This window comes from Pyrgilauda ruficollis, unplaced genomic scaffold, assembly GCF_017590135.1.
Source record: "Pyrgilauda ruficollis isolate IOZ18807 unplaced genomic scaffold, ASM1759013v1 scaffold2, whole genome shotgun sequence".
NCBI lineage: Eukaryota > Metazoa > Chordata > Aves > Passeriformes > Passeridae > Pyrgilauda > Pyrgilauda ruficollis.
The window spans coordinates 19,842,573-19,869,672 of record NW_024519206.1 but is presented as its reverse complement, the minus strand read 5'-3'; the positions used below and the strand labels follow the sequence as shown (position 1 = coordinate 19,869,672).

The 27,100-nt window shown below is 38.2% G+C and overlaps 1 long non-coding RNA gene across 1 annotated transcript; it reads left to right on the top strand.

Annotated features, from left to right (window-relative positions):
* The first annotated feature begins 1 nt into the window (after nt 1).
* Nucleotides 2–11,258, top strand: LOC121352909. The gene is made up of 3 exons (XR_005955007.1): nt 2–292; nt 8,404–8,467; nt 9,634–11,258. It is a non-coding gene; the product is annotated as an uncharacterized LOC121352909 (long non-coding RNA).
* Nucleotides 11,259–27,100: the final 15,842 nt, after the last annotated feature.

The following is a 27,100-nucleotide window of genomic DNA, read 5'->3' as shown; positions in this document are numbered from 1 at the left end:
CTCGAGACGGCCCGGGGCGCGCGCGCGGCTGCGAGGGGCAGCGGCGGGGTGGGGAGGGGGCTCTGCCGGGAGGGGGCGGCGGACGGGACCCAGGCGGGAGGTAAAGGGGCGGATCGCGGCTCCCGTCCTCCGTCCCTCCCGAGCGGGCCGTTTGACATTGCCGCCCCTCCGGAGCGGGAGGAGCTACCGGTGAGGGCGGGGCTCTCAGGAGAAGGAGAGGGGGCGGGACCGATCCCCTCCGGTAGCGCCCTCCTAACAGGAACTCCGGTGACGGCCTGTCACGGAGCGACAGGTATTTAAAAGGGGCGGGTCATCCCCGAGTAGCCAATCAGAGCGGCACGGCCCCGCGCGCAGGGGGACGTCGCGCCCGGTGCCAGCCGTTGGGACAGTTGACTGGCAGCCGTTTGGTCCAATCGGAGCGCGGCGTGCCAGTCACGTGGGCGCCCCCGGCGCCGTGCCAGGGCGCTGCGGTGCGTGTGGGCCGGTGGGTGGTGCCGCTCCCGGCGTGCTCTGGAGCGGCGCGGAGCGGAGCTTGCCGGGAGTTGTAGTCCGCCCTGAGGGGGCGCGGCGAGCCCCGGTAACTCCGTTTGTTAGGAATATTTATTTGTCCCGGTGGGAACTGCGATGGCTGGTGCTGAGGGATGTGGGCGAGCTTCGCCCTCATGCAGTTGAGAGGAGTAGCTTAGGGCAAGGTCAGGGAGAGCCCTGTGTGTGCCACTTGCCTCAGCTGGGAGCATTTTTACGGAATCCATCAGCACATCAGTTATGTTGGAAGAGACCTTCGAGGCCATCGAGTCCAACCTATGGCCGAACACCACCATGTCTACTCGACCATGGCACTAAGAGCCAAATCCAGTCTTTCCTTAAACACTTTCCATTCCAGAGATGATGACTCTACCACCTTGGTCAGGTGCAGTGACTGGCAAATGGACACCTTGGCTTTTTTGGGAGGGTGGGATTGTTTGGGGTTTTTTAAATTGTCTTTTAGGAGTTTTCCCATTGAAATGCTATTTGGGAGCCTTTGTAACTTCCTCAAATATTTTGCAAAACCTGTGGCTACAAGGAGAAGGTGGAGAAAACAGAAGGCTTCTGGGGTTGCACAGTCAATGGTGTTTGAGGCGTGCTGGCCTTTTTTCTACCCTGAGGTGGCAGGGGACAGCCTGCTTTTTGAAAAAGTATGATATTAAACACAGGCAGAATCAAAAACTACGTGGCTCTTTGCACTGATCACAAGAACAACGTGTTTTGTGGTTTTTATGCAGGGCTTCAGTTTTGAAATTAAATAGCTTGATTTGTTTGTCGTCTGAGGTCTGGGCATTCCCTTTGATGCACAAATGTGGCTCTTCAAAGGTCCTGAAGACTTGCAGTTCAATTTCACTAGTATGGATGGGGACCATACTGGGCCTTAGTTGACTAATACAATTCTAATTAATCTCTAGCTGTATTTTGTTGGGCAGAGGAAGGAAACAGTATGTTTCTTCCTGTGAACAGTGAAAATCTTTCTGTTACAGAATCCTAGAAGGGTTTGGGTTGGAAAGGACATTAAAGATTATGTACTTCCAACCTCCCTTCTATGAACAGAAGCATCTTCCACTAGACAAGGTTACTCAAAGCCTCATCCATCCTGGCCTTGAACACTTCCAGGGATGGGACATCCTTCAGCTTCTCAGTGGCTCACCACCCTCACAGTAAAGAATTTCTTTCTAACATCCAGTTTAGACCTACTTCCTCTCAGTTTAAAGCAATTTCCCCTTATCCTGTCACTACCTGCCCTTGTAAAAAGTCCCTCTCTAGCTCTCTTCTAGGGCCCCTTTAGATCCAGGAAGGTGCTCTGAGGTCTCCCTGGAGACTCCTCTCCTCCAGGCTGAAAAGCCCCAACTCTCTCAGCCTGTCTCCATACAAGAAGTGTTCCAGCCCTCTGATTATTTCCATGGGCCTCCTCTGGACTCATTCCAACAGATCCATGGCACTGCTGTGCTGGAGACCCCAGAGCTGGATGCAGCCCTCCATTGAAGTTGCTCCTTTAGTGAACAGCTCTGTTCAACAGTCCTTGGAGCATGTAACTATTTTTCCTCAATCCTTGCATTAGCCAAGGGGGGTGACTTGGTCACTGTGTTTGAAAGCAGAGGAACTGTATTGTCAGATCTGTGTATGTTTTGATCTGAGCACTTTGATATGCTGTTGCTCCTAAAGGACTCCAATTCATACAGCCACAGAATGAGGCTTAGGAAAACTTCTGGAAGATTTCGAGGTTCAGTTTTGCTGAATCCGGCTTTTGAAAAGCTACATTTTTGTTAGGTAGGGATTTTTTGTTTGTGTTGGTTGTGGTTTGTTTGTTGCTTTTCTACGCACTGTATTCTTTCTTGTTTAAATAGGCCAATAATATGTTAAAGATAGACATTTGGCCCTTTTCTAGTGTTGTCAGTGAGGCTTTTTTAATGAGCTGACCAACTGGCATTTCAAGTGAAGGATTTGTTTTTTTTTAATTGGCTCGTGAACGCAGAGCGAACGCGAGCAGAAATTTGCAACTATCAAGTGTTTTCTAAAAGGTACTGGCCGATTTTACAACAGGCTCAGTCCTCATCTACTTTTCTGAATTTCTATTCTGTCAGTTGGCATCCTGTTTTTGGTAACAGCAGTTCAGGCTTAACGATGCAGCAGAGGAGCTGTTTCAAATGGCAGTGTTGTACGCTGAGAGAATACCTTTGTCTTTTCTTTCCTTCCTGACAGTTTTTCTAGATGTTAAGGAGCCAAAAAGGACTGATGATTCATATTAGCTGGGAAAAAAATGTGTGTATCAGAGCTTTTTTTTGTGTATAATTTACTACCAATGTTAACTTTCCTTGATTTGGAATATGATTTATTTAAAAATTATTGCAGATCATGGTGTGGATAAGGTTATGTGATGTTTACTTTAAATTTCAGTGCTATAACTTTTACTTGCAACAGGGAGGTTATATCATTCTGAGTGTACTGTCAGAGTTAGATCAGACAATTTTTTGAGCATAGACAAGCCCAGACGATGTGATTTATTTGAATGCTGACTAATGGTAAAGTGTATCTTTGTCATTGGTAACAAATTATATTGTTGCCTATTTATTTTCAAACTGTTCAAAAGGCTGTACTCTTGAATATCTCAGAGCTCAGGGCAATGAAATTTAGTGGCAGCAAAAGCACAGTTCTAGTAAAAGCTTTTATTAATGTTTCTGTAAATATATTGTTTGAATTGAAATAAGGCTTAATAATCTTATGATAAAATCAATCAAACAAATGCAGACAGATGGAAATTAAGAGACTCCTCTAGGTAGATGCAAGGATTCAGTGGGTTTGGTACTACACTGCAATGACAGCAATGAAAAGTACATTTCTGTAGAGGAGATGCAAAATGTGCCTACTGGAAACTGCATTCAACCCACACTAATAGCTTGAGAGGGAAGGACATTTTCCATTTCTCTCCTTTTATTTTATCTTATTTTATTTTTACTTCCTCCATCCCCCCCATCCTCTTGTGTTCTTTGTTTTGTTTCAAGGTAATTTGGTTTGATTTGTTCCACTCTGTGTGGTGGTGCATTCTGCGGACACAAAACCCCACAAAAATGTCCACATTAGTGACTGAGAAGTTGACTTTGCATAGTGATTATGAACCATTTTGTGTATAGAAAATCAGTTTCCTATTCTGAGTGTGTAAAATAATGGCCAAATGCCTTAAGGAAAGAAAAAAGTCTTTCATTTCCAAGTTTCCTTAATAGTGGAATTATTCAGGGGATAATGCCAAATGCAGAATTCATGTTATGGTTGTACAAACTAGAAAATCTTGAAAGCTTTGGATCTGCATACAGGAAAATGTCAAATGAGAGCTTTTCATTCCTCAACAAGAGCTACCATGTGTCAGTACTGCTGAAAGAATGGCAGCAAAATTCCTGCAGTAAAAACTGCACATGGACACATCCAGAAAATCAGTTATTAATCAGAAGTACAGACTCATGGTTCATATTTCTCACCAAACGTCATTAGCAACAATTCAGCAGTGTTTAGTAACAGGAGTAAACACCTTAGTTTAGAAAGCCGTTTGAAGAGCAGTTCAGGTTTGGAGTGAGTAAACAGTCTTTCCAACTGCAGCTGAACAAGTTGTTAAGCTTGATATTAAGATAATTTGAGGATGGCTTTAGAAGTTAATGATACAATACCTCCTGAAATGAAGAATATTAAAATAGTACAGTTAAGCATAATTTGGTGTGGTGGAGGATACTTGATTTCAGCTATGTGCTCAGATGGTCATTGATTTAAAAATGTTCAAATGAGAGAAAACATAACCCTATTGCCTAAAATTATCTTTGGGAACCTGAAGTTTAATACACTTTAAAAAATCACCATCTATTAGTCTCCATGTAGACAAAAATGACATGAGTTTAATTGTAAAATGGGTTTAATTCAGCAGCTGCGACCCTTTGTGGATATGTGTAAATCACTTAAGCAGTGATACAAGATGGTCTGTAAAGAGTTTTGCACCTGTGCAACTATAATGAGGTTTGCAATTGATTTGAGTAGAAATTGCACAACTGGTGTGTTTAGGCAAGGCCTTCATCTGGCATTTAATTCAATAACAGGAGAATCTCAAACCTTACAGTGTTTTATTTCTGATTCCTTCTCTTCCTTTCCGATAGTTTGAATGTGTTGACGTTGCTCCTCTGCTTCTTGTGTCTTAATTATCCTGCTTAATTTGCCTTTCTCATGACATGTACAGTGGTAAAAATCACTCCAGTCTGCATGCACAGATCTGCTTTTTGCTCTCCCTAGCCAAGCTCTGACATAATCATCTGCTACCATAACCTTTTCCATCAACTCTGTGTTTACTTCTTGTGAAAAAAATGGGGCTTTTCCTTCTGCTGAGCTGGTGCCAGCCCTCCTAAATCTTCATCCATTGTTAAACAACTGAGGGAGAGACACACAGTGGGCTTTTCTTTAAATAAATTAAAAAAATGCCATATTCAACGTTCCACATGTGTATTTTCTGACCCAGGTACATAAGTGCTGTGCAACATTTAAAACCTGAGGACCTCTGAAGTACCTAATCTAACATGTTTTGTTGTCTGTAGTGTTTGCAAGCACCTTAATCAGAATTTGGTTGTTCTTGGCAAATGCTGCACTCAAGTGTTTTTGCAAAACTTTAATTTTATTCCTTCTGGTAAGAAGGAAAGTACTGCCTTGGGGATGATCAAAAAAGAGTTTTATAAAAGTCCATTTTCTTCAGGGGCAACACCAAATGGCCCATCTGAAGAGAGATGTTTAACATGTAAATGCTAGGTACCTAGGTGTTGTAGATAGTGGGTCTTATTAAAATGTTTTGTTGGAACAGCAAAACTGCTCAGGGAACCAGCTGGAGGGTAAAGCCAACCTCTGGGAAGTGGAGTAAAAGTTATATTCAGTTTAAGTATATGAGATCTCTCACTGCTTAGTCACAGTTAAGGTGAATTTTGTTGAAGTGAGAGGGAAGAGCAGAGTACAGGAAAGAGGCATTTTGCTATTTGCTATAGCACCAGCTGCTGTTACAGCATCAGGGTAAGATGTGTGGAAACAGCAAAGAACAGAGAGGCAGAGAGGAAAAAAATATTTTTAAGGTGTTTAAAGCCTGCTGAAATCAGTGGGAGATTTTTCTTGGTAGCATTTTGTTCATCCTTGAGTTGGATTTTTCTTTATTGCCTCCCTCACCAGAACATTCCACACAGTTTCTGGTAGCAATTGAATGTAAGGGAAGGAAAAAAGATTTTATTTGCACATTGTCTGTAAACTGTTGCCATAATTCATCAAAGCTTAGCTCTTCTGATTTTAGTTTGGCTGATAAATTTGAGCAAGTTGTTTAAGTTGCAAAATTCTTCTGTAGTATCAAAGAATACTTCAGTGCATTAACTAATTAAGGAGGTAGAAAAAAAGAAAATCGTGTAGTAAAATATCAGCAAAGAATTCCCCATGCCTGGAAATTTCACTGTAAGTATTGTGCAGTATTTTTCCATAATTGGGTTTATAGTCTAAATGTGCACAGCCTTGAGGAAAGAGAATTTTACAAAAGATTGTTTGTAGTGCTTTTCTCTTGGTAGCAATTCAGACTAATTGTCTCCTTGCTGTTTTCTAGACTACTTGTAGGTATTTTTGTGGTCAACTGCTGCATTAATAACTGCATTAAAATTGTAAAAGAATTTAAGTCAAAAATGCTTATGGGTGGAGCTTATGGGTGCTTTGGGATAGTGTAATTTCAAACCATCCTTGCATGTAGGTCTGAAGTGAGGACTTCGTCATTGTCAAGAAGAGAACTCAGCAGTGACTACTTTGACTTTATATTACTTGAATTTCTTTGACTTCTGCAGTGGCATCAAATGATTAGAGGATTCAGAAGGAAAAAACTGATGTATTGAGGTGAAGTTACTATGAGGTTTTTACTGCCTTCTGTCCACATATGAACTGAGACACCACGTTCTGTGATATATAATCTGCAGGCTTCAGTTCAGGTCTTCAGGTCCCCAGCAATCTCTTTTTGCAAATGACTCTAGTGCCTGAATCCTAGATTTATTGTTATCCAGTTCAATTTCTGGTTTTTTGTTGTTTTTTTTTCCCCCCTTATCATATGTGTTCTGAAACAATGAATCTTAATGTTTAAAATCCTATCCTGGGGAAACTGACCCCACAGTAATTAATCTAATCCTTACTGCTAAACTCTCTTCTTGTGCCTTCCTTTCTTAAATATTTGTTCTACTTTATACATCTTAGAACATTGTAATCCCTATTGATACTCTATGCCATTTCCTGATACATCCTCCCAGTTTATTACTGATACTTGCTCCCAGGCATAAAAAATCATAGTATTTCCAATTAATTTCTTTAGAATGGATTTCTAGTTGCTAAAGGAAAGCAGCCACATAAATTTGATGCAAAAATAAAGATCCTTTTCTTATTTGACTGTAGCAGAAGTACTGATGCAAAAACAGGACCAGGGGACAGACTCTTTCTGCCAAAGCAGCCAAGCCACTGTTCAAGGCAGGGCACATTGGGCTGTTATAACCATTTCATTCTCCTTCTTTGACATGGCAATCACCAAGTAATTCAACATTAATGTAACAAGCCATGTCTTACTTTTTAAAAGCCCCTTTGTTTTCTTCTGGTGTAAATTCTGTCCTGTAATTTTTTTCCCTAGTTTTGCTCTCTGTACTTCTGCATTTAGAGACGCTTGGGAGGGAGGAGGGGTTGCATGAAGTTGTCTTAAACATAAGATACAAAATTGCTTTACAAATGCTGATTTAGTAACTCTGCTGCCCTGACACATGCATACAGCCTCCCTGGTCCCTTCCTTCTCCCATCTTGTTTGATATTTTTACATGGAACCAGTGTTGCTTGAGATCATCTAGAATTGCCAGGACAGCTGTAATAACCTTAATCTCAACATTTCTCCTTTCTGAGCTAGAACAGATACACTTTGGTTTTGCACGAAGGACTGTAGTCAGTATTGCTTTGGCTTCTTTGTGCCATGGATGTTGTGCCAAATTATTGACCTTCAAAATTATAAGGGTGAGAGATTGGAAAAATCTTCCAACTGTTCCCTGTACATATGCTTCAAGTACCTTTATGTACAGTATTCAAGATTCAATGTGAGATCCTTTCCAGTCCCATAAGCTACTGCAGGGATATCTGTCATGGAGCATTTCTTCCCCTTCCTTCTCCTTCTCCTTGAAAATTGGTGTTCCCTCTGTTGTTTCTAACTCTTTTCTAACTCTTCCTCTCTCCAGCTGATGCCTTGTTGTATTTCTTGGATATATTTCAACTTGGCTGTTTGGCTCAGCCTTGACCTTTAGTGGATCCACTGTAAAGCTTCCTGGAACCATAAGTGTCTGGCACAGGGCAGTCCCTGACCACTTCCCACAGGTTTCCAAGTCCACATAGGCAAGCTGGACAGGGAATGTGACCAAGCTATCTGCATCATGATATCTTTTTGCTGGTTACTAGGATTTTTTTACTTTACTCAAATGTCTTTTTGTTCCATACTGTTCTGTTTATACAATGTCATGTATTGAATATTTTGTTTGGAGAGTGTATGTATTTATGGAGTCATACAGCTTTTGAGAAGATCCTATTTCTTAATTTTGGGAATAAATTCAGGAATTTCTAAGGTAATGGGCCTCTCTTTTAGAGAAAATACCCCCATAATCTTACAAGGTTCTTTAATTTGCTGAATTGGTTCTGCTTACATCTCCTTCGTGCGACTTCCATCTGAAGCAGATACACTTCATGATTTTTTTTGCAAGCAGATGGTAAGATTTGTGTGGAGATCCTAGACAATTTTTATTGGACTGTTAATTACTAGCATTTAAGTTATTACTATAGAATTATGCTAATGTTTTGTTATTTCTGCAACAGTTACCCTTCTTCTGGAGAGAAACGTGGCCTGTGACTTTCTTGTTTTCTTCATTAACTCATTGTGGTAGGTAACAACAAAGAGAAGGCAGTGTTCAAATCTCTTTCAAAAGCAGTAGAGTAATTCTGCTATGCTTAAAAAAAAATGCAGTCTTGTTTCACTGCAGTCCCACCACCCTACTGTGACCTGTAGCTTAATGTGCACTGTCCTAACCTGGACTGACAAGTATAAGTTGTATGTGGTTTCTTCTAATGTGATAGGAGAAAATTTTTGTTAATACAGGCAGCACAGGTTCTCACAGCTAGAGACTAGAAAAATCTGTGAATATTCAGTATGAAGACTGACCATCTTTTACTTCATTGTGTGTTTTAGCTGAGAATGAGATATGTCTCTGAAGATTAGCCAGGTCCTCCAGAGTAGTATAAGCCCTGTCTGTCAGCTTATATATAATGCAATTTTAATACAATATACATATACAATACGTTTTTGTTTTGGAATCCTATAGAGGCTCCTAAAAATCCAGAAATGCAAGGTAAACCCTGAGTGCTTTTAGGTATACAAACCTCACTCGGATAAATTTGCGATCATAAAAAGTTTTCTCTCTCTGTTTCATATTAGAACAATCTAAAGAATGACAGATCCCCAGTAGGATGAAAAAATGAAATATCAATATTTTAGTTCCTCTGCCTCCATATGGTATTATTATCCTTTTACTCACACACCGAACATTATGGCAGCTAGTTTCTTGAAAAGGAAGCAGAATCAATCAGCTTCCTAAACAATAGTGCGGGGTAGGTCTGTAAGAAATGCATATGCTAAAGGATGAGAGATATAATCATGGCTTGTTCCACCCATCCATGCTTGAGAAATTAATACCCCTCAATGCAGGTTTTTAATTTGGTAATTAGACATTCTCGTGCTTGATCTTAAGTTCATTTTGGAAGTAGTACTCTTGTAATTTCTAACCATCGCTTTTTATTAACTCTTGGGAAACCACACGTTTGTGTATTGGGAGATTAAGTGTAATCAGATTCCATCTCACTAAAGCACTGCTGTGTAAACCACTTCACCTTCTGTTTAACTGAGAAACTGAACATGGAGAGGCTTTATGTTAACAAGGAAAGGATGAATATTTAAATTGGCCAGAATGGTGTTATGGCTCTTCTGAGCCTCTTACTGCATAGTTACTGGCATTGCCTTGTTGCCTATGCTTATGTTGTCTTTATTTTCAGGGATCTGCAAGGATTGGGAAATGCTCTGGAGTTATGAATAATACGCTGGTAGAAGAGTTGGGATGCTAAGTGTTCAAAACAAGATCATCAGTGTATATGTGTCATGAGCAAGCAAACACTGCGTTTCTACCCACGTTTCTAGTCAACTCTGAATTTTTGGAAAATACAGTTTCTGAGGCCTAACTTACCTGTGGCAAAGCCATTTCGCACTGAAGGAATAGAGGCCAGTTCTTTTGGTAACAACTCTGTTTACAATTTTCCAACTGGTCAGTGGATCCTCATAATGGCTGCCTACGAGGAGTTTGCCAAGCATCCATTCCCAAGGACCATTGATTGACTGGAAAAACTGCTCTTCATTGGAAAACAAAAATTGAAAAGAGCTGAAGAAAGTTCTTCTGTTGCAATGATTATGCTCTTGGTCTAGTGCAGGGTATCCTACTGTGAGCAAGGAGTCATGTCATGTCTGCTGATGAACAGAATTTACACATAAAGTAAAAGAACTGTAAAGATGTAGTAGTGTGTTTTGCCTTTTAGGCTCTGTTTTAAATGTCTGCCCTGAAACCTAGTAATATCTATGTTTTGTAGGGCTCTGAAGAACAGTAGTGCAGATTGGCAGATGTTTTGATCTGATAGGAGCTGAAATTCTATTCTTAAACCATTAATACTAAATAGATCTAAATTTCCTGCACTTCAGCTGTTTTGCAAGAGAATTGATTGTGATATCTGAGACAGAAAAAAAAACAAACCTATGATGGTAGTTGTGGAAGATTTTACTTCAGTTTTAGAGAAAATTAAGAAATATTTTTAAACCAAAAGTTTTTTTTATGCTTGTGGTGGAGGGAAGAGAAAAATGCCTGTACCATAAGGAGCATATGTGAAATCATTATCAGCAGGAGCATTCTTGGTGTTTAGCTACTTGGTCAATCTAAGAACTTGCCTGCAGTAACAGAGTTAAGCATTTCTTGCTGTGAGTTTTCAAACTGTTTTGAAGATAGAGTAGCTTGGATTCTGATTGGACTGAATCCATGACAAAAGAACTGGGACTATGAGATGAGAAAAATTGGTAGATTTTCCAACAAGGATTTCTATCTAAGTGCTGTGAATTGTTGCCAGAGCACACTTATGGTGATGTATCTGTTGGACTTGTGTCTTTTATGTCATGTCCTGCCTAGAAGCCAGGAAGATGCTGCTGCTACTGACTGTTAGTCAGGATCAGAGTGATAGCCTCTTGCAGAAGCACTTTGGCTTACTTATTGGATCAAGAAACCATCTTGGCAGTGTTCTTGGCAGTTTTCTAGGTATATTTTTCAAATATTTTTTTTTCCTCTAGGAAAGTTAATAGATGAGCTCTGAAAAAAAATTGCTGTGCTTCCTCTAGAGATCAGGATGTCTTGGACATTTGTGTTTTGGTTATTTATCAGGATATAATTTCTCTCTAGAAATGGATAAATTGAGAATACCTGCAGATTTTCGGTAATAGGGAAAAGTTGCTGATGAGTTGGGAATATTTTTATAAGATCTATTTTATAAAATATATTTTTTATGTTTTATTTGAAGACAGTAATTTTAAAGTCATTAAAATGTGTAATTCTTAAGTTCAGCACTTAAGCTTGTATTTATCTTTGAGCATGTGAATAACCCCAATAAAGTGCACAGAGGTAATCTTATGCTGAAGTATTTTTGCTGAATTGTGTCCCTAGAAAATTTGATACATGCAAAGAAAAACATATCTAAATATATGAGCATTGTTCCCAGATTTGGTAGAAATATTTCTGCTTTCTATGTGTACTTCTTATAATAAGTTTCCCTTGAATGCAGTTTGAATATAATTTTGCTGTTCAGCAATCCAGATGCAAGAAACATGCCACAAATATCTTGCCCTTCTCTCCCTCCCCCAAAGTTGCATTTGGCAAGAGTATCATGCTATATATTGATGTTTCTATTTTATAAAGAATTGTTAAAACTTTGGACAGTTATAACATACCTTTTTGCACTGTTCCATAAGCACAGAGAAAGTGCAAGACCATTTACTCTCCTACTCCAATCCAATATAATATTGATCATTATGCTCAAGAAACTCTATTATCACTCTGGAAACAGGATGAAACCACGCTTGTCCGTAATAGTTATTTATAATTCATTTAGGAAGAATCAGCCCACAGGAGTGGATCTCTAATTTTTAGTTTTGGTGACTGGGGTGTATAAGCTTTCAAGAAGGTGCGTGGGATATATCTTGAGGGAGGTAAGTTTATGAGGAACCTGACGTTGCTCAAGGCTCACCAAGTTGTAATAAAGAGTAGCTGACAGGCAGAGGCAGTGCACAGCCCAGTTATTACTCTTTCTGTCCAATAGGAAGCTCTGTATGGTTCCAGGATGTGACCCTTTTATTCCCTGTGGAGAGGAGAGAGTCAGGGCTGGGTCTGCATATCAGCTCTCTGCTGTAAGACTTGAGTAGCTGGAGTCATGCAGAGCAGTGTCTGCAAATATTTCCATGGGAGGATTTGAAACTGGGATCCCAGGAGTCCTTTTGAGACAGAGATCAATAACTGAGACTCCCTGTTCAGTCTGTTTTCCTTAGGGTTGTAGGTAGCCAGAACTGCATGGCAGAGCAGCTCTCTTGTGAATGGTTATAGGTGGAGCTCCAGGTGGCAATGTTAAATTTAGGTATTTTGGTCAATATCCCAAGGAAAGACTCCAGGCCATTGTGTCATTTCAGGAATTCTCACTGATGTGATCAATCACTGATGTGATTGCTTTAAATTGACCAGTAGATTTACTGCTCCAATTTGGCTTAAATACCTTTTGTGTACCCTTTGTTTACCTGTGTGTCTTTGCCGTTTCACTTTGCTCTGGGCATTCACAGCAAGTTGTGTTGGACCACGATCAAATGTGAATGTGTCAGAGTCATGTTTTAGAAACGTAATTATGATACAGTACTTGTGAAATGGTGCTTAAATATAAATAGGTTTTTGGTTTTTTGCAATTTTAAAATCATTAGTGGACTTGTCAGACTTTTCAACCTTAGTGTTTTCTGGAATAAGGAAGGACAGAGTTTTCAAAATATGATGTTTTTCTTTTTATTGGTTAAAAAAAATTATCAGGCATCTTCATTTACTATATGAATTATGGGATCTAGATATGGGAAAGACTTATTACTTTATGTAGTCCATTGCCTTCCCCAGCGAAATGGTTTTCTGCCATAAACTTTTCCAGTGCTTTGGGCAATTTAGTTTTAAATATCTCTGCAAATAAACAGCACTTTCACTGCTTCTCTAGGTCAGTTATTGAATACCTTTTTTTTCCCCCCAAGCGATTTCATTATATTTTACTTTATATTTAGCATACATATACAGATAGCTAGATGGATATAAATATCTTTTAAATGATAGAAATGTGTTATCTGAGATTTTCTGGATTAGATAGAGAAAAAAAATTCTTTCCAGTCCAATGCTGTAGATACCCAATGCCTCAGCAAATGTTGAGGTTTTGCAATTATGTTTTCATATCTATTTTGTTGCAGTAAGGATCTCCTGAAGAGTGAGAGAGGATATGCTATTGAAAAAAATTCTTTCAAATACATCCTGACTTAAAAAAAAAGGGTCTCCTATTACCATGACTACTTATCACAGCCATTTTGCATACTGCTAATTGCAATGACAGGTAAGCAAAATGAGATATGTAAATTATATCTCTGTATTTTAAATTAATGACTACATTAATGACTACTGTCCTTAGTAATTCTTGCTCTCAGGCACCACAGATCTTTGTCGGCATTCCTTCTGAACTAACACTGTTATTGTTGAAACAAATTGCACTGGTCTGCTTCTTTTAATCTCTCTAAAAGATTAAAGATCAAGTAAAGAAAAACATTATAGAGGCACAAAAATCTAGCATTCTCTTTCGTTTTGTTTCACCTTTAATCAAACTGTAACTGCTCCTGCTAGAAGGAGTTTTTGTAGCACATCTATCTTGTCCAGAAATGTAATGATTTGTCACATCTTTGGGAACTACTTATGTGATAACAATGACTTAGTGTGCAAGACTGTACAACAAGGGGGTGATTAAAAGGAATTTCAGAACAGAAAACAGTTCAATTTAAGAAAATAAGCCTAAAAATATAGCTTGCTAAAACAGTTCATATCAAAATAAAGATAGCATCCTCTGATTTAAAATTTATATATATGTTCAATATTTGAAGTTTTTAAATAATATTTTTATTAATTTTCTGAATATCTAGAATCCGAATAGATAAAGGTCTTCCAATAATTTTATTCTTGGTAATAGAATTATTCATGGTTAAAATTTGGCTTGCTTAAGTTCCTTAAAAAATGGTATCTTAATGAAATCACATGATTGACTATATAGCTGTAGATCAGTTCATAACCAAAAAAAAGGATTTGAAACTGCTATTGCCTTCATCCCTTAATTTCATACAACAAACTTCTGGTGTTTCCCCTCAAAAATGATAGAGTTCTTAAGAAACTGATCTGCTGCCCTCCCTTCCCAAAAATATTGTTGGGACTTGTGTGCATGCCAAAATGTTTGAAGTACTTAATGAATTTTAAATAAATTGTATCTGACTTTTGTATACTTTTTTTCCCAAGGATTTTAGCTTTATCCATAGACTATCTATGGAGATATCTTGCTCAAAATAAACCAAAAATTAGGTAGAAATGAATCCATAAGGAAGTAGTGCTCCCATCTGAGTTGTCACTTGCTACCTTTGGTTGTCAAAATTGCTGAGCAAAGTATGCAGATGAGCAAGCTTGTTGCCCAGGAAGTTAAAGATAGAAATCTTCAGAATATGTGCGTTCCTGTGAGAAGTCTTTTGGCCTGGGATCTGTTTCTTGTGAGAAATCTTCCGACCAAAGCTTCAGATAGAACTGAGGAAACATAATGTATTTAATTGATTAGGAATTTACTGGATAACCAGTAGTAGTGAGCCCTCTAACCACCATGAGTAAATGTGATTAGATACTAAAAAATTACTAAATTTTCATTAATCAGACTTTATGTCCAAACGCAATTTCCAGAAAGTAAAATCTTATTTCCTTTACAAATTTGTCTTTGTCTCTTTACTGCTCTTATCCTGAGCAATTTTTAATTTTCAAAGCTGATGAATATCTGCAGTCATCTCTCATATCATACATCTACGCTTCAGTCTAGCAATGTAGCTACAGCTCCTCAGGATACACCTGAGCTGGCTTTAAAATTGCTCTTGGGGGTACCCAGCACAGTGTAGCCAGACAGGGGGTTGGAGTTTCATTTAGGCTGTTTGATGTATTTAGGCTTTAACAGTCTGTACTGAGACTCATCCTGCCTCAGGATGGACTTTTGTCAGTCACTGAATTGGTTAGATAAGTCAGCTTGGATATGTACATGCAAGCTACCCTGCCTAGTGTAAGCCAGCATATTCTTTATTCCACTGGAAGTTGTGTAGGATAAAGAAAGGTCAGTGTGTTCAGAGTCCTGTGGAGGGAATAAAGGGATTTGCAACATCTAAGTGACCTGCAGTACCTTCAAACGGAAAAAAAAATACAATGCAGGGGTTACATCATTGCCTTGAGTGTTTATAATATTTGATTTCTCTCCCCAGTAGATATATAAAAGACCAAACTCTGACAAGAGTAATGGATTTGAACAAATCAACCTTAACAGAGAATATTACAGTCCAGAGTATTCAGCCCAATCCCAGTGTCATTTAGCATAAAAGCTATCAAGCAAACCAGTACCAATTATTTGTATCACTCCTACCCTGCTTAGATTACTTGTCTGAGATTTATTTTTGCAAGTTTCCATTTTATAGTATATTTTTATTACCAGTGATAGAAATATACTTATTTTAAAACAGGATGTAACAATATTGCAGTGTTGCCCTTTGTTCGATACCATATTTTATTCTTTTCTTCTTCTTGGTAGTAATGATAATAACACTTAACACTTATAGTATCCCATGTATTGAAAAGATCTTTGCTGCCATCAACTCAATATCTTGTATAGATTAGTTAGATATTGTATCTCCATTTTAGAAATAATCTGAGACAGAAGATCTTTAACAACTAGCCTTTGAAAAGTATTCCTAATTGTCTCTCACTGAATTCTTGTATATATAACTCTAATTTCCAGCGGTTCCTGGCCTCTTCTGTTACCTTCAACAGGGGAATAAACCATTTCTCTAAAAAGAGGAACCAAGGAGGACAATTGACAATGTGTCTGCAATTGAGTAAGATGCTGTTTCCTCTTATGTGCTCTCTTTCCTTCAGTCTCCTTGGGTTCCATACCATACTCAGCGTACGCTCCACCCCTCTTGTAGCCACAGACCCACCGCTGCAGAGCTCAGCAGGCAAACCTCAGTCTCTGGAGACTCTAGAGAGTCTCTAGTTACACTGTTTTTCCTTCTCACTTTCTGCCCATCAATCATCTCAGTACTCCTGCATATTATCTGCTGATTTATCCATGACTTCCCTCTAATTGTAGTCCCTTCCTACCATTCTTCTGTTCTTACATTCCTATGCTTGCTTGCAAGTGGCTGAAGAATCTTAGTGGTATAATTGCCATGGATTTACCCATCCAAAAGAATGTTAAAATTAAGAACAGTGTTCCAACATATGTTACACCCCATACTTGCTACCACCGTCTTTTGTATGCAGGAGTTCACATTTGGTTCTGCTTTCCTTCCCTCCCACACTTACATTTCCTATACATGTACACACACAAACATCTGTTTCCTGTTCTCCAATCAATAGTAAAATTTAGCTGCTTAAATAAAACTATTGCTATATTTGGGGTCTGTAGATGTAACATTCAGAATGAAAATATCGTGTGTTTTATCTGTCCATGGTAAATTTTGTAAAAGGGCCTGCCATGAGAGTATTTCTAGTCCAGGAAAAGAGCAGAAGACAGCATGAAAGGCTGTCCTGTGGGACTTTTTGGTCTCTGTACTTGTATTATTTTACAGTGTAACATACTTTGATATGTTATATTTAATATGCATTAAAAGTTTATTGTATTTTTAGGATTTTTGCACATGCTGCTTATGTATCAATGTATTATGTAGGATAGCATATGAGGGTTTTTTATCACTGAGGTTTCATCAAAACTGGACAGAAAATAAAATTGGATAATCCTCTTTTTTCATTTGGGGGGATTTCTTTTTTTTAAATAGTTCACCTCTTTCAGTGTTGGTTTAAGCAAAAAAAAATCCGATCTGAAATGGGCTTTTGAACAAAGGTCAAGGTCTAATTTAAATATAGATAGAAAAGGGCAACATTTTTTCTGCATTTTGTGGATGCCAGCAAAGTCTGCCAGTACATCTTGATGATTATTTGCAAATAAGTTTCTGTTTCTCTCCCCCAAAATATTTTCCATCTTGAGAATGTGGTCTTCCAGTAACAATTTTATGGTTAAAGTTGTAAACCAATTTTTTGTTAAGAGCTTTTAATGCTGACTTTCATAAAGGAAAGCTTTTCTCTTTTAAATTTTGAAGTGTGATGTGTAGTCAAAAAAGGTACTTGGAAGGGACTCAAGTTTAGCTGCACAAGCTGTTTTTTGAGAGGATGGAAACTGAAAAGAAATTGTTTTAATTTTTACAGCAAGAAAACCTTTGCTTTTGATAAACTGTAGAGAAATGTCTTGTCAGGAGACTCAATACTCTTGACTAGCTTGAGAAAGAATTGAAGTTATTATTAAGTAGGCAGGCCTTTGCCTATTAGATTGTGTTCAATGCAGTGGAGATACTAGAAATGCTTGAACATCAATTAAAAAGAAATGTTTCTTAAATCTTACAAGATCAAGCAGCTCTTTTTATCAGAACTGTACCCCTGGGAAGCAGGGGAAGCGAAAAGGGCAGAGAGGCTTGCTTGTTTTTGTATGTCATACTCGGGTCTTTAAATCAGCAAAGAGATGAGATCTCTGAGCACATCCAATAGTTTCACACTGCGGAAAGGAGGATTTCAGGTTCTGTATCCCTGCTTTTTCTTCCACTTTCCCTTACTTCTGCCCCAAAGTCTAACTTTTTTTTACAGCAGCTATTACTTGTTCAACCACTCATGAGTGGATTCAGCTCGTTAAGTAAGCAGAAAGCAGGGTGTTTTTGCTGAACTAAGCAGGCTTTTGCAATTTTACTTGTTATATTTGTCATGAAAAAGTGAGTACAAACACATAACAAACAAACAGTCACAGTCCTGAAAAACATACGGTGTTCCAGAAACCAGAAGGATTGCTTGTGTGCTTAAGCCATTATGAGTTCAAAACCCGAGAATGAAACAATTAATCTTTTCTGATGGAAAATAAAATCACGATATTTTACACCAGAACCAAAGAATTTCTGCAGTTGCTATAACCCCAGTAATTGAGAAACAGGGTTATTTTTTTCATTTAAAGGTCTGCATGGATGCTAGGATTTCACAAACACTGACTAAGTCAAGGTTAAACTGGCTTCCTCTTCAGTTTTAAAACTGGCAAACTTTCCTCCTTTTAACCGCTCTGGTTTTAGCCCCTTGTGTTTTCCAGAAAGTTCAGAGACAAATTCCATTCTTTACCTTGTTTGTAAATGCAATCCCTTTCCTACTTTTGTTGGTTTGTTCAGTGCTCTGAAAGAAGCAGGTTATGTTTCCTTTCTATTGAAAATGATGATATAATGGGCAAAACATCAGGAATTAGTAATGAAAATTCTAAAGTCTTCATTCCATAAGAGAAAAAATTAAAGGTGCCAAACTAAGCTCATCTGTAAACTTTTTAGGTTTTCTGGTCCTTGAACAGCACTGAATGGTTTTAGACCATAATTAATGAAAATAATATATTGTCTTTGGCTTTTGGTGCAAAATATATTTTTCTTTTATTAAGTGAGGAGAAAGCACCAGATGAATCTTGATTTTTGAAACTTGGTTTCTACTGAATCAACATGCAGTACTTTATTTCTGCAAGTATCTTACGACTTCAATAAAACAGGTTCTGAAAGTAGTTACCCTTCCAAAAGGCCAAGATTAGACATAACATCCTTGTAAGTGCATGTGTTCAAGAGCAGGGTATTTTAAGACCTGCATTTTAATCTAAGTATGTGTTTGCTATCAGCTACAAAGGTTAGGCCTTCATAGATTGTTCTCTGCACAAGGAAAATCAGTGAGGGTTTATTTTTTTTGGTTTTTTTTGAGTCATAGTATAGGTGCTTTTACCTTTACTAACCGACAGTGGTGAAGAGAAATTGAACCAATGGTTCAGCATATATTAGCCTGGTTCCAGCCTTTTTTTCTCCCTGAGTATAGATATACTCTCTGAATTGCAATAACTACAACCCACCTACAAGTGTTGAGATGCTCATTACTGCACATGTCACAAGAAGGATTTGAAAAACTATCTCTGTGTAAGGAAAAACTATTTATGATGCCTGGTATTAAAATTTAAGCGCATATTCTTATTTTAGCCCTCTTGAGGAAAAAGAAACCTTGTATGAAACCTTATGTACACCCTGAATATGAGTATCTGTAATAGCAATTATGCTATAGGCAGAAAAATCACAGAAGAAATTCTAGATGCACAATAGAAGGATGGCAATGATTAATTAGCTGAATTTACAGCAAAAGAATTGCTGCACAATTTGACTCAAATATCAGTAATATAATGGAACTACGTAGTTCCTTCTACTCTGGAAATAGGATATTGAACAAAAAGCAGAAAGGTCAGTAATACAATTTGTCCCACTGGCTTTCTGATAGAATATAAGAAATGGATTGGTTATAAATTGTCAACCATGGATTGCATAGATTACAGAAACAGAAAAAAAAAAAAAAAGAAGAATGGAGTTATGAGGGATTTTTTGTTCATTTTGCCTCCAGCAGTTGAACTTGGAATGAAAAATAAAAAAAGTATACTCTCTTGACACACCAGTGGTTTCCAGCTCTTTAATTATAAATCTTAACTTTGGCCTAAATGCCTTCCAAAATGTTTAGAGTTTCCTAAAATCTTAAGTCTTGTTTTAGGGCTTGCAGAGCAAGCAGTTTTCAATCTGAGAAGTATAGAAGAAGCCCCAGTTGGGCATTGTCACAAGAAGACTTATTTGAGAGCTTGTTACTAAATCCTGTCCTTCAGTATGCAGATCCAGAGTCATTGTGATTGCTATTGCCTTTGCAGATGAACAAGCTGTGTTGCAACTGTTTTTAGGAATGTTTTGTTGCCATTAATTTAGCAGTCACTTTTCTTTTTATGGGCTTTCCTCATTTCAGAAATTGAGACTTATCTACATGGAGCAATTCGTGAAAATTAATGTGAGTCAACTGAAGATGTGACTTAGAAATAGATCAGTTAAACGTCATTAAAACCCCTAAGGACCTTCTTATCCAGAATTCAAGTGGTCCTAATTTAATTTAATTTACTTCATCAGTGAAGTTAGATCATTCAAATGTATTTTCTAAAGGAGAACATCCACATTAGGATTTAATGTAGTTTTACAGCTTCTCTTTAAAGTAACATTTTTAGTTAATTCACTTTCCTGATTGTCCTCATATAAATAAATCCCTAATCCCACAAGTGTTTTTAGTTCTGGCTAATCCTTGACACTACTTAATAAGGGACTGCATAATCCAGATAGTGTCTATACCAATTGCTCTGTTGGAAAACATCCAATTTCCAGTCTCTGTTGCATCTGGTAAGACTCTTCTCTGACTATTCGGCTTTACCAGCAAACTATAGGGCAGTTGTAAGGCAGTCTAAACCTACAGCAAGCAGGTTTTGTTCCCCAAATCAATTAGCTGATACTAATACAATGAGACTTCCATCTATTAGCCAAGCTAAAAAGCTTTTAAGCTGATCTGCAGGGGATATCTTTAGCATCTTCATCCAGTCTTTCCCTGAGGGGTGAACCATTTTCAGTTAGATGTCATGCTTGAGAGGATGCTTGAACCTTTCTGCAATGCCGAGGTGCAATTGTTGAACAGAGATGGAGAAGTCTGTGTAGGGGGCAATTTCAATTCCATACTGGATTTCATAGGTGTCAGTCAGCAAGGGCTGCATAGAGAATGTATATGATCAGTATATTTTCAGCAGGCAGCTCAGACATTTAGGTAATTTTAGGTGCTTTGTGTAGATTATGGCATTATGTATTTCTCCAAAAGGACTTAATGGGGGTAGGAAATTAGACCATTTGAGCTATGTTTTTAAACCAAATCTGAACTGCTATGCTTTTCCTTTGTTTGCTTTACAGTGGACCTTTGAAGTAAAGACAGAGATGAGTAAAAATATGTATAGTGATGACACTGTTGAACTAGAGTACTGTTTATGGTATGTAGAGATGTGAATTTCTGCCTTGTGACAAACTGTATGATTGATCCTGCTATGCATGTGGGCTGGTTTGAGCTGGAGTAGAGATAATTGTCTTCACAGTGGCTCTTGTGGGGGTCTGCTTTGGATTCCCCATGAAAACAGAGTTGATAATAGAGATGTTTTTGTTATTGCTGGCAAGGGCTCGTACAGAGTCAAGGTCTTTTGTGCCTCTTGTACTGTCCAGCCAGTGAGAGGGCTGGGGGTGCACAAGGAGTTGGGGAGACGCAGCTGGAACACCTGCCCCTACTGAGCAAAGGCATTTTTCAAACCATGTGGAGTCACACTCAGTGTATAAGGAAGGGGGGGATATTTGGAGTGATGGTGTTTGTCTTCCCAAGTTACCACCAGATGTAATGGAGCCCTGCTCTCCTGGGGAGACCTGTAACACATGCCTGTCCATGGGAAGCGGTGAATTAATTGCTTGTTTTGCTTTCCTTGCATGTATATGTGTCTTTTGCTTTACCTTATTGATTTGTCTTTATCTCAACTCATAAATTTTCTCACTTTTTCTCTTCTGATTTTCTCCCCCCTCCCACCAGGGGGGAATGAACATGTGACTAAGTTGCTGACTGAGGTTACACCACAACAGCATGCATCCCTGGTCATTTGGGTTGAGTAGTTGAAAGTAATGAAGTGGGTGGACAGATGCATCCATCATTTGTATAAAATTGGCCACAGAAACAGTGCTTTTAACTAAGCTGGCTTTATGAGCTGCCAAATTCAGAAGAGACTTTTGAGCTGAATTGCTTTTGGATTCTACCAACTGCATTGACCAGTTCTCCACTAGCTAGAGTGGGAGTGAGAACATCTAGCTCACATGTAGAACCTGATTTTTAAATGTCTTAATCTAGAGATTACTAACCATCAAATGGGGCTTTTTGATCTTTGAATCTGTGTACAAACACTAACATGATGATAAGTAAATTCCACATTAGAGCTCTTAATCTTGGATGGAAACCACCCTGGCCACAGGACAAAACAATCCCACTCACATGGCTAAGTTAGACTTCTCTGAAATTTTTTGGTAGACTAGGTTTGCTCCTGCTGACCTTATGCCAATTGCCATGTATCACTCCAATTTTAGGGATCACTGAAATAGGAGTACAGATGTTTCTGGGAAAAAACCCACAAAACCCCAACTGAAAACCAACACCCCAATAATCTTTTGAAAGTCTTCTGCTAATTACACTTGTATTTTAGGTCTTGGTCAAAAGAAGACAGTTTCAGTGGCTAGGTACCAACTGAGTTTATAATAGTGCAATGGTATCTGTTGAGGTGAACACCCCACGTGTGGAGACACAAGGCTTGACTCTATTTTTCTCAGAAGGCTGATTTATTATGTTATATATTATATTAAAATATTACATTAAAACTATACTAAAAGAACTGAGAGAAAAGAAAGATCAGAAGGTTATAAAGAACAGGAATAGAATAGAAGGCATAACAAAAATCCTGTGACTGCTCACAGCCTCAGCACAGGTGGCTGTGATTGGTCATCAGTTGAGAACAATCCACATGGACCAATGGAAGATGCACCTGTTGCATTCCACAGCAGCAGATAGTTATTGTTTACATTTCTTTCCTGAGGCTCCCAGCTCCTCAGGAGGGGAAAAATCCTAGGAAAGGTTTTTTAATGAAATATCATAGCTACATTTCATCCTTTTAAATTTATTAAATTAAATAGAAAAAGGAATGTTTGTAATTTCTTCTACTGGGCCCTTGCAGAAGAGAGAACAAACATTTCTTGAGGATCATCTGTTGCTAATCAAAACTTCAATCAACTGCTGATGTGGAATGGTCAGGGAAATTCTTCACTTGTAGAACATTCAGAGAAATTCTTCACCTGTAGAACATCAAATTCTATCATATCACTAAAACAATCTCAAAATATAAGAAAATGCAAAAAACTCATGCAAAGAAAGTTCATTGTTTCAAGTCTAAACAGCTGAGTTTCAGGACAGAGTCCATGGACTGAAGATGTTCCTCTTTGACACCTCTGGAAGTCCCTTTTGGTCCTGAAACAGGCTTGCAGAATTCTGAAACAAAGAACTGCTAAAGAAAATCACAAGAATCATCAAAAATCCATTGACAGTCATGAAACAACTCAGAGAAAATTCTGGAATGCCCTGGCCACAGCCCTTCGTTGAACCACTTAGCTGAGGCTAATTTGTGGCCTTTCAATGCTTTTGAGCTGCCTGCTCTTTCCACGTTTTTTTTGGTATCATCGTTTCTTCCTTGGGAACCAAGTTTTCCAAAAAGGTTTACTACCCACATTTAAAAAGGCCCTCAAACCTAACATCTGAGCTCTGATAAATCATAGCCTGAGGTGGTCTAGGTGGAAAATGAGAAGGCACTGAATAAGGAAAATGCTGAAATTTCACTCTCCATAGGGATTACCAGTTTCATTAGCCTCGGTGAAAACCACATTTCACTAAATTTAGAGCTGCAGCAGAGCTCAATACAGATAATGCATTTAATGTATGCTCTGGGCAGTGAAGGTGAAACTATTTTCAAGTAATTTTCTTCAGTGTTGGATGCAGCCACCCTGTAAGTTTCCTGATAAATTAGAATTTTTCTTTCTCGAAACAGCAAGTGACACTGTTCCAAAGCACCTAACATTTTCTGTGTTGGTGAAGGTGTATCATAATTTCCCATAGAGTCATGTTTTATCACCACCTGGTAATATAATGTCACAGTATGAAAGCACATGCAATTTTAAGTTATGTTTTTTTCCCAGTTCTGTAGTCATGTCAAGCACTGGCTACAGTGAATAATGTAGAGACTTTCCTTTTTTCCACACATGAATCTTAACTCTACCAAATTAAAGACAGTTCAGGTTTGGTGGGGAGCCAAAAACCCCCAGTGTATTCTCCTTAGAAAAATGAAGATGTAGAGATGGTGTATTTAGAAGTGTGCAAATAAGAAAAGTGATTATATGGGAGACAAGCATAATTTTATGGCAAATATGGTTTGGTTTTTTTTCATAATATTGTTAACTGTGGAAGAATGCTGCTGGATTTTACTGTATGGGCAGACACCAGACATTTATCTCATTTTTCATAGCATCAACTGTTCAGTTTTCTGCCCTGAAGCCTTTAAAAATTGCCTTTGACAATGCACAAGTAAACTCAATTATGTAGTAAATATAAATTTTTCAATAGTTAAAGTGATGTGACTTCATGGCCCATGACTATGTCTCTTGGTGACAACAGCAATCAAGCAATATTAAAATTAAGCAGAAGTTTACTTGGATGTTTATGTTGGTTTTGGAGAGATTATTTTTAACAGTAAGATTTATACATCTTCCAAATTAAATCTGCAATTTTCTAGGACAAAAATTTTTGTCTTGTAGTAGGTTTTTGGCTCTACATTTTAATCAAATTGTCTAGGCGGTAGTTTACCAATATTTAAGAATTTGGAGATTTTAAACAATTCTTTGATGCAAAAGACCATGTGCTATTAGAAAGAAGATGTTATATGTCCCGTCCACTTTCAGTGGCCACCTTATGTCTTCTTTATTTCAAAACAGAATAAATGCAAATACTTGTACAGGCTTAAGACATAGGGGAGCCTGGCCAGGCAGAGTTAAATATTTGGTGATAGAATTAATACAAGGTGATAGAATTAATGTCTTGTGAAAAGACTACTGTTTTCAAAGTTATGTGCTATGTTCTACATGGCTGAGTAGTAACTAAACCCTTCAAGCCTCTTGCACAGCATTTCTCTAAAGGGCATGTATCTCTGTAAGAGATTTTTAACAGACTTGCAGTTCTCAGCAGGGACTTGTGTTACTTGTGACTGGAACAACAGCAAATTGCAGTATTTCCCACATTACTAAACAGGCAGGAGTATTACATGGAATAGAGCCCTACTATAGGAAAGATAAACTGATCTACTGTATTTTGCTTTATTTCTAGTGTGCAATTTATTTTGAAAGGCTCAAGGGTGTCTGGAATTAAAAATCTCAGAAATAAATGGTTTTGTCCTTGTTGTTCATTTAAACATAGAGATTATCTGAAAATTGCACTGCTGGGGTACCTACCAGTTTTTTCAGTTTTTCACTTCTTTTCACCTTGGTGTGAAGGAAGTGGTAGCTAAGAAATTAAATTGTATTAAAAGGATTCCCATGAAACACATCATAGCAGCAGTAAGGAAATCTGTGGTCAGACTTGGAATCAGATGATACATATAAACATTCATGAATAGCTCTGTCTCAAACCCTGTAATTTATGGTTCACAGGAATTCTGAACCAAATAAGCAACAACTGGGACACTGTTCCATATTTAAAATCCTGACTAAATCCAAAGGGATGAATTTTAAGTGTGAAGTATGACTCTAGGGATGGTGAAGACCTGTCTAAGAGCGAGTAGGTTTTTTGGGGTGACACATGCAATCACCGTTTCCATGAGGCCTAAAACACATGAGGAGGGCAGAGACTTACTACTGAGAACTATTTAGCTTTTTTCAAACTTGATTTAGTGGCTGAAAAAGTGTTTTCCAGATAATTGCTGAAATTGAGCCAATGCGGTGTCTACTGTCACCTCCATATGGTAGATTATAGACTCCACTAGAAAAGGCATTGCTTAAAGGATTTTTGGAAGAGGAGTTCTGTATTCTGCTTTGGTGAATTGCACAGCAAAGAGGTTTTCTTGCATTCCTTGACCTCTGTAGAAGAGTAATGACATAAGGGAAAGAAATACACTTCTGTATTTAAACAGGTGGATCACAACTGTCTTCCTCTTGCTGGGAGCCTAATAGCGCCTTTTCTCATTTAGCAGATGGAGGAAAAGAAAACCCTGGTCTGCAGGGTTGGGAATTATCTGTTGCCCACTAAATTTCCTAACAGCTTCAGTTAGATTCTTCTTTATTTTGTCCCCTAGGTTGTGGTGGAATGTTACTCATTGTGCAACAGGTGCACATTCCCCACTAGAGCTAACTGTGTAGAGCAGTGTAGGGTTGTCATGTCTGTGGTCTTCTTCCATGGGTGGCTGACAGGTCAGCTAAATGTTAATGAACTATCTTTGCCTTTGGGTCTAGGCCCTCTCAACTGTACAAATTTCCCACATGCTGTTCTATCAGAATATGCTTTTTTCAAGGTTTTACAGATCCTTATTGTCTCCTCACCACTTCCTTTCAATCAGTCTGCTTGACTTTACCCTTCTCTCTATTACTCTGGTGTGGAACATACTCCAGGTATGAGCTTGGAAGCATGAGGACAAGGAAATGAATCTTCTTGTCAGGAAGAGAAACACTTTGGGCATGCTTTTTCCTCTTTTGTGGTTCCTCAGAGGCATTCCCACTTTGACAAACGCTTTGGTTTTTAATTCCCTTGCTGAAAGGGACTATAAAATGCAGCTTTCACAAAGTGCTGTGAGATGCAGGTGAGATGAAGAGCCAAGTGATGTTAGTATTAGAAGAGATGGTTAACTACCCTTCTTCAAAAACAACTTTGTCATTCTTCTGTGTAATGGACTTGTTTGCGCCTCTTGAGAAAGAGGCAGTGAGCTAATAACCTACCATCTTTCTTAGGAAGCCAGTTTAAGGAATTGTTTTCAGTATCTCTCCAAGTGGCGCTGACTACAAATTAGTATATTTCTTCTCTGAAATAGATGTATTTTCTATTATTATTCTGTCACACCAGAGCCTGTCTGCTACTTGCTGTGATACTGCTAATATTGTGGCACCTTCATTCCACTGCTCTCTGGAAGCAGTTACCACTTGTCTGCAGTATTAAGATGAATAAAAGAGAAAGCCTTTAATATGGTATCTAAGGATAATGATCACCAGAATATTTTTCTTCAAAGGCTTTTTTTTTTTTTTGCTAGCTTTGCCAGCATTTTCTATTCAATCCCACTTTTATTTATTAATAAAAAGCATTAGTTTACAGAAATAAGTAAAGACAGCTGAAGATAATAATTGTTGCAAGGATATAGTGGTGACATAAAAATATTTTTTCCAGAAAAATAATGAAACAGAAATGAGATTGATGAGGGTTTGCAAGTAAGCTTGTTGCCTCTTAAAATGTTGTATTCTTTTCTTTGCCAGTAGTGCTGACTGTGTTGGTTGATTGTGAAGGGAAGATGTGATTAAAATGGGCAAGAGCTCATTTCTAACTACCTTCCCAACTCCAAAGAAGAAAAAAGAAGAAAG